Source organism: Thermobia domestica, chromosome 2, assembly GCF_964235325.1.
Source record: "Thermobia domestica chromosome 2, izTheDome1.hap1.1, whole genome shotgun sequence".
NCBI classification, from domain to species: domain Eukaryota; kingdom Metazoa; phylum Arthropoda; class Insecta; order Zygentoma; family Lepismatidae; genus Thermobia; species Thermobia domestica.
In genome coordinates this window covers 88950702-88957664 of record NC_137455.1, presented here as the reverse complement: position 1 = coordinate 88957664, position 6963 = coordinate 88950702, and positions in this window count along the sequence as shown.

Genomic DNA, 6963 nt, shown 5'->3' with positions numbered 1-6963 from the left:
CGTCTCCCCCTTCAGTCTCAATATTTATTTCTTTCGAAACCGGAAACTTCGCTCTAGCTTCTTTAATTTCCTTCTGAAGCTGCTCATAACGAAGCTCAAGCTTTTGTTGCAAAACAGAGACTCTTTTGGTTAAGCTTCTCTGTTCATCACAAACCGATTCGAGAATAGTGGCAGTAGTTTCATATCCTTCTTTAATCGAAGTTATCTCCTTGCTATTAGTATCAACTAATTCAGGCAAATTTCGCAATTCACCTTGCAATTCTTCCGCTTTTTGATTTACTTTCAAGAGGTCACTCTCGACAATTTGCAGTCGAGCCTCTTGTTCTAACTGAGATCCAGTTATCACATTTATTTGTTCGCATAGTTTGTTCGATTCCTCGACTATTTCTTTGTGTACTTCTAATTTGACTTCGTTAATTTTCTCAGCTAAGATCAAAATTTCATCATGCTGCCTATCAAACTTTTCTTTAAGCTTTTTGTTTTGTCTGTCCAGTTTCTCATTCTGCGTATCAAACCTTTCTTGCAAAAATGCAAACAAACGCATTTCCATTGAACTCTCGGATCCACCAATAGGGGACGAAGTAACTACAGGAAATTTTAGAACATCTTGTTCTTCATTTTGGTTGGACTTAACCAAGCCACCATTTTCAAAAGATTTTTCGATTTTCCCATTTCCATTTGAGGGTTGGCAACCCTGACAAATCCATTGGTATGAATCCCGACTTATTAATTCAAACATGCTATCGGATTCTTTTATCCCGACACAACGGAAGTGATACCATCGGGTACACTTTTCACACATGACTGAATCTTCCCGTTCAGCAGTTTCTGATATTACAGACTTATTACCTTGATTACAGCACGCGTATTCTCTATCCGAATCGGAGCTAGCAACACTGCCCCCAACTGAAATTCGCTCAGACGTTGACATATTATCAAGTACACAACAACACTATCACAAAATATATCACACAATATATATGTATATATCAATACAATAGAATACTTCCCTTGGGAGAAACCAACACCAGTAACCCTACCAGTGCACGTCACCAAACAGTCTGAATCACTCTCATTTTCTTTCTCCTCTCTCTCTGTTTTTTTTTTTTACTCTCCTTCCATCCACAATCCTACCGTCAGAAAAATCCTTGGCTGGTTCGCCAAAAATTGTATAACAACTGCTACAATCTAAAAGCCTAGTTCAAGGGAAGTTTTGATTCCTTCCAATACGTAACGACCACCTCCCTTGAACTCACTTCTTGATCCCTAATTCGAAGTCCTAGCAACCTCGAAAGGAATCGAGAAGGGAATCTATCGCGCAACGGAAAACTAATAAACGAAAACGGAAACAAAAAGAATGAAGAACCAGAAACTTACCTCCGGTGGATGCAGATTAGAAGGGAGAGTAATAGCTCCACTCAACTCCTTTAATAAAGCTCAGCTTAAACATGTACGTATATATGAATATTTTACCTTAGTTATATTAAGTACTTTGAAAAAGAAAATTCATTTCAGATACGATTTATTAACAATGCTTCAACTCAGACTGGTGTGGTAGTTAACCACACTTCTACAATTAACGTAAGGTGCCAGTATATTCATTATAGTATCATAACATTGTGAGGAAAAAAAAAAACTTCAATAGAACACATCTAGAATTCTGTCTGTCAATCTCATATCCAATTTGTTTACAATATCAACCATTATCAGATTTTATTGTTAACTTCTTTTTTCTTACCAGAGAACTGTCCATAGACCAACAGTCGAAGTAGATTGTATTGTAACTGTTAGAAACTATTACCTGACACTTCGTCACACCACTTAAGAGAAACAACCATATTGCAGTCGCAGACAACTAAATAAAGTTAAGAGTTTCACATCACTCGTCATAGGTACGACATAATAACAAAACAGAGTGATTCTCGCTTGAGCGAGCGTCAGCTGAAAGAAGGGTTACCGCTTCCGGTTCAGTTCAAGTGCCAAACACAATCAATAAAGGAACGGAGGTAATATTTACTGACATCCCCGTTCGGCAGCTCCAACCATGGGCGCATTCTACTATCGATTATAATGTAATGCAATTTATACGAAGTCAAATATAGTACACTTGATGTCTTAATCCCCACTTCAGCATGATAGAATTTCCGTTCTCACATTTCGCATAATTCAATATGCCGTAGCCACTCAAATAGTAATGTGTACAGCCGAACATCCACTGGGCAGACACAGCAACTAATGACTCGGACGTTTAGTAATAATGTTCCCTTTCGGGCGGACAAGTTAGGTGGACAGTAATAATAGACAATACTAGACAATCTGGATTAGGTAGACAATGGACACGATAGTATATAATACACTTCATACAGGACAATTGGATGAGACTTTGTATATATATCTATTAACTAGACAACATTGGACGAATGGACGAGATATACATATATTTCTTTTATAGACAGACAGTTACTGAACAAACAGCAATTTGACATAACGTAGTTAGAAACACCAGCAATCTAAGCAGAGGGACAACGTTCAACTTATTACTGTAACATATGATAACCGAAGGTGGACAAACTTTGGAGAACTATAGATGCTATTCAGACAGTCTTCGTAAAATGGCAACCTTACCCATGAAATCACTTGAACTGTAAACACATATAGCAAGAAGCACTGATAAATACTATCAATATATATATATTATTATACTCAAATTTACTCAAATTGGAGCTCTAATAGAAAATATTCCCATACATTTCTAATACGGTTAACTCAATACTTAATGAACTTCACAACAGAGAGAGAGAGAGAGAGATTTACGCTACGTACGACTTACATAATGAGAGGGCTGGCTAAGACTATTCGAGGCCGCGCACAGGCTGGGCCCCCATGGAAGAAGGTTTCCCCCATAGGAACTCTTTACTCGGACATTGTGTCGTGTATAAGATACACTCGTGAACTATACATTTTCGTACTCACAAATAGTAATTTATACTTCTGAAGAACACCCGTGCTTTCGTTATCTTAACTCTAATAAACAACCGTAGATTTTATTCTAACTCTGATAAACCACTGTAGCTAATACGAAGAAAGAATAGTTTTATTCAGTAGGTTCGTGTTCCAAAATAATTCAACTGAACTAAATATAGATATATCCGTTGACCTTTGGCAGTTCGAGTTTTACTACTGAAGTTTCCCAGAAAACAAGATTAAGTTCACTTTACTTCAAGGCTCACATGCAGAATAGTCATTGTAGATCGACTTAAAGTTAGTCACGTTATCTGAAGTGCTGCTACTAGAAGAAGTAATTAGGTTTTACGCCATTATTCAGCTTACACAAGAATCACCATGTGCGGGATCAACTTCCACCTTTTATATGTTAGAATTATCTCCCTTCCATCCAAAACCTCGGGAGAATAACGTTCTCACTATAATTTCACTTCATGGAGATTATTATTATGCAGAGTAAAACGACGAACACGCTCTCAGTTCATCACAAAATAAAATTTCTTCTAACAGAAGAAAGAAAATTACGACGCCACTCTTGTTCGGCTTTTGGTGAAGTACACAGTATATATAAAGACAGTCGTTTCACCGTTTCGCTTCTCTCTCATTCCCACTGTTGGAAATTTTGGTGAAACTTTTATTACTGCTTTATTAAACAAAATAAAGATAATTCGCATAAAATATAGATATTCATGAACAAAATATATAGTAAGAAAGAATACTACAACCTTAATTTGAACTATAAATCAACGTTATAAACTGGCCTCATTCCGTAATGCTCCTATGCCTGTATATTCTCCTACTATGGGCGACTCAATAGAAGAAGAAGAAGAAGAACATTGATAAACAAACTCAAGAGCAGTTTACTAAGAGAACCAACGTCTAAACACAACAAAATCTGCATTTCAACGCAATGTTTGCGAAAGAATAATGAACATAAGGATATTTTAAATTGCCCTATTATAAAATTACGATATTAATATGAGTAATATAATTCAAAATTCACATTGAGCCTATTAACTTGTCTGTAACAAACAAGGTATGTTACATCTTCCAGTAGGTGTAAGGTCCCCTAGCACATCTAATAAGGAGAGTCGAAGGGAGTAACATATCCAATGACTCAAAACGCCTGTTATTAGTGTAGAGTCCATAGTTTCGTTATAACAGAGATCAATAGCAAAACTTCTGAACGAACATGTCAGCTGGATTTTGAATTTACAGAGACAGCATAGAATCCATTGCTCGCACAGCTCTAAGTATTTTAATCTTTCTGTATAAATGAATATTCCAACCTAACTGCGGAATATCTGGGACAACCTTTACCAAATTTTGGGACATATTACTTTCAATCTAAGAAGAAAATATTGTAGTAGTATGGAATTTTGGAAGTGGGAGGTGTGACATGTAAAATTAATGTAAAACGACTGATCTTAGTGTTTCATCCATAATTTTCTCGGTCGTTGACGTGGATAGTAATGCTCACAATGGAGTTTACAAACAAATTCCTTCCCATCTTCACAGGATGATGGCCTGGGAGAGCTAAAAGTAAAATGTAAAAAAAATACTGACATATTTGTGGAATTCATAGTTTTCGGGGTTGAGAAAGCGATTCTAATAACTTTGGAAGATAGTTTGTACCAACTTCAAGATTTTTTTTAAATCGTATCAATTTCTCACCGTGAGAAGAAATGACCATTTCAACTACTATATTAAGCCAACCTTCGCAATCGATGAAAAAATTATGTGGATGTATGTTTCATCTTTTAAATGAAATAAGACATGTTAAAATCAAAGATGGACTGGGTCAATGGGTCGGTTGGTAAGTGGGTGAAATGGGTCAAGATTTGTGAGTGGGTCAGTGGATCGTGAGTCAAAACGATGTGACCTACTGCAAAACGCCACTGACTGTGACTCACACTGACCCACCGACCCATTCTGTTCAGTAGATTGTAGACAGCATCTTCTGAACATTGGTGAGCTTGTCTACGTTTTACTTTCAAGATCTCCATTTTTCTTGTTTCTAATGAAAATGTTCAGGTACTCTTGGATTTTGATATTTGCAACTGTAAGAGTGGCAATAGCAATAGGTGGTCGATTTTGAGATGCCTCCTGTGAGCTTTTAGAGGAGCTAACTACTGGAAAAACATATTTTTGAATCACCTGTAATATATGAATTATTATATAAAAAATTGAAAGTAACTATGTCTGCGTGATCATCACGGTCAAATTGCAAAGTCAAATGAAATGACGTTTGGTATGCAATCAGGCCCCAATCCCAACTGGGAAGTTATCATACGCGTATCACTTTCATTATAATATATATCCTTAGTGGGGAGTAGGGGTCCGAATGTTTGCGAAAAATTGAGTATCTCACAAGCCGTTCATGTTAGGTGAAATTCAGTATAACTCTTTATTAAAAATAAACTGAACGTGTCCTGGCATTTTTTAAACTTTCTTTTATGAGCGGGGGGCATTTTCTATATATGGAAAATTGGTAGTGGGTTGGTTTGTAAAAATAATCGAAACCGATTGATATTAGTTGAGAAACAAACTAAGAAATGAAAACTACAGTTCTTCGCATTTTATACCCACTGCTTTCTATTATAATAATTGCTGAAGCTGGTTTTTAATATATGGAGCGTTCAGAGCATAAGGCAATCAAGCCATAAAGTTATGAGAAAAATGTCCATAAAATTTGCATTCCAAGCTTAATTACAAGAGCATTTTTAAATTAATACGGCATGCTTAATTATATGGAAAAGTAGTTTTATACTTTATGTTGATCTACTTGATCTTGATTTGAGACTTTCAAATTTCATCCTTTTTTCTACCGAAATGTATCTGTAAGCCAACAAAGAAATAATTATATATGATAAAGTCAAATTCATCTTAATTCGGAAAATGAGAAATATTTTACCAATGTATATCGTAAACGTCAGATCCACCGGTGTTGTAACGGAGCGATGCTTGAGCGATTGACGGTAGGAATTCAAACTCCGATAAGTGATAATTTCAGTCTTGTTTCATTACAAGTGTAACCTCTTTAGTGAAACGAGAGGAGGACATGGATCATTGTTCAGAGTTAATGACAATGGGTTTTGGTGGGTCGGAGTTGGTCACAATGGTTCAGAGTGGTTCATCGTTGGTGGTGGGTCAGAGTGGGTCAATGGGTTATTTGGCTGATGGATGATGGTGGATCACTGCGAGTCGTGGATCAAATTTTCATTGACCCACACCATCTCTCGTTAAAATTGTACTCAAGAGAAGAGGCACCGAATTATGCTCAAATTTTGCACATAGATAGTACCCCACGAGAAAGCAGTACATCTGAAACAGTTCACGGTACCACCTCCTAGAACTCGAGATATAGGAGTTAGTCTGTCTGGCTGGCTAATAAGACCGAAATGATTTATCCTACCGCAAGCAAGCTTTTTATCATCGTTTCCCTGAGGAAGTCAGTATTACACGTGGCTAGTAATCGTAACGTTGATTGTTCGCGCCCATCCCGGGGTATTTGTTTTAGTGTTTTTTCTGATTCACCTAAAGATAAGAGATAGAATATAGAATAAATATAAATATAAGAGCACGCATATAGGAAATTTGACGTATTTTGGGGATGTAGATTTGTCGTTCATTGGCGTTCCATCGTGTCTCTGCCGCTGGTGTTATAATTTTCAAAACTGAAGTGGAGCAATCGCAGATCGTCGCTGCGGGGCCGTCAATTTTTGACGAGAGATCGTTAGTTGTCCATCGGTGATCAACCGACGCTTACGGCATGGTCCGTTGGCACCCCTAAAAATCTCATACGGTAAAACAGATATGAAAATCGGAAAAAACGTATTTAGTATTTTCAAAGGTACCCCGCGCCGAGGTAAAAACATATGCCAGAGCCCCCCGGATGGTCCCAGGATGGGTCCAACTTAAAATTTGAACATGGCAAGGGGAATTTAGTAAATCATTTGA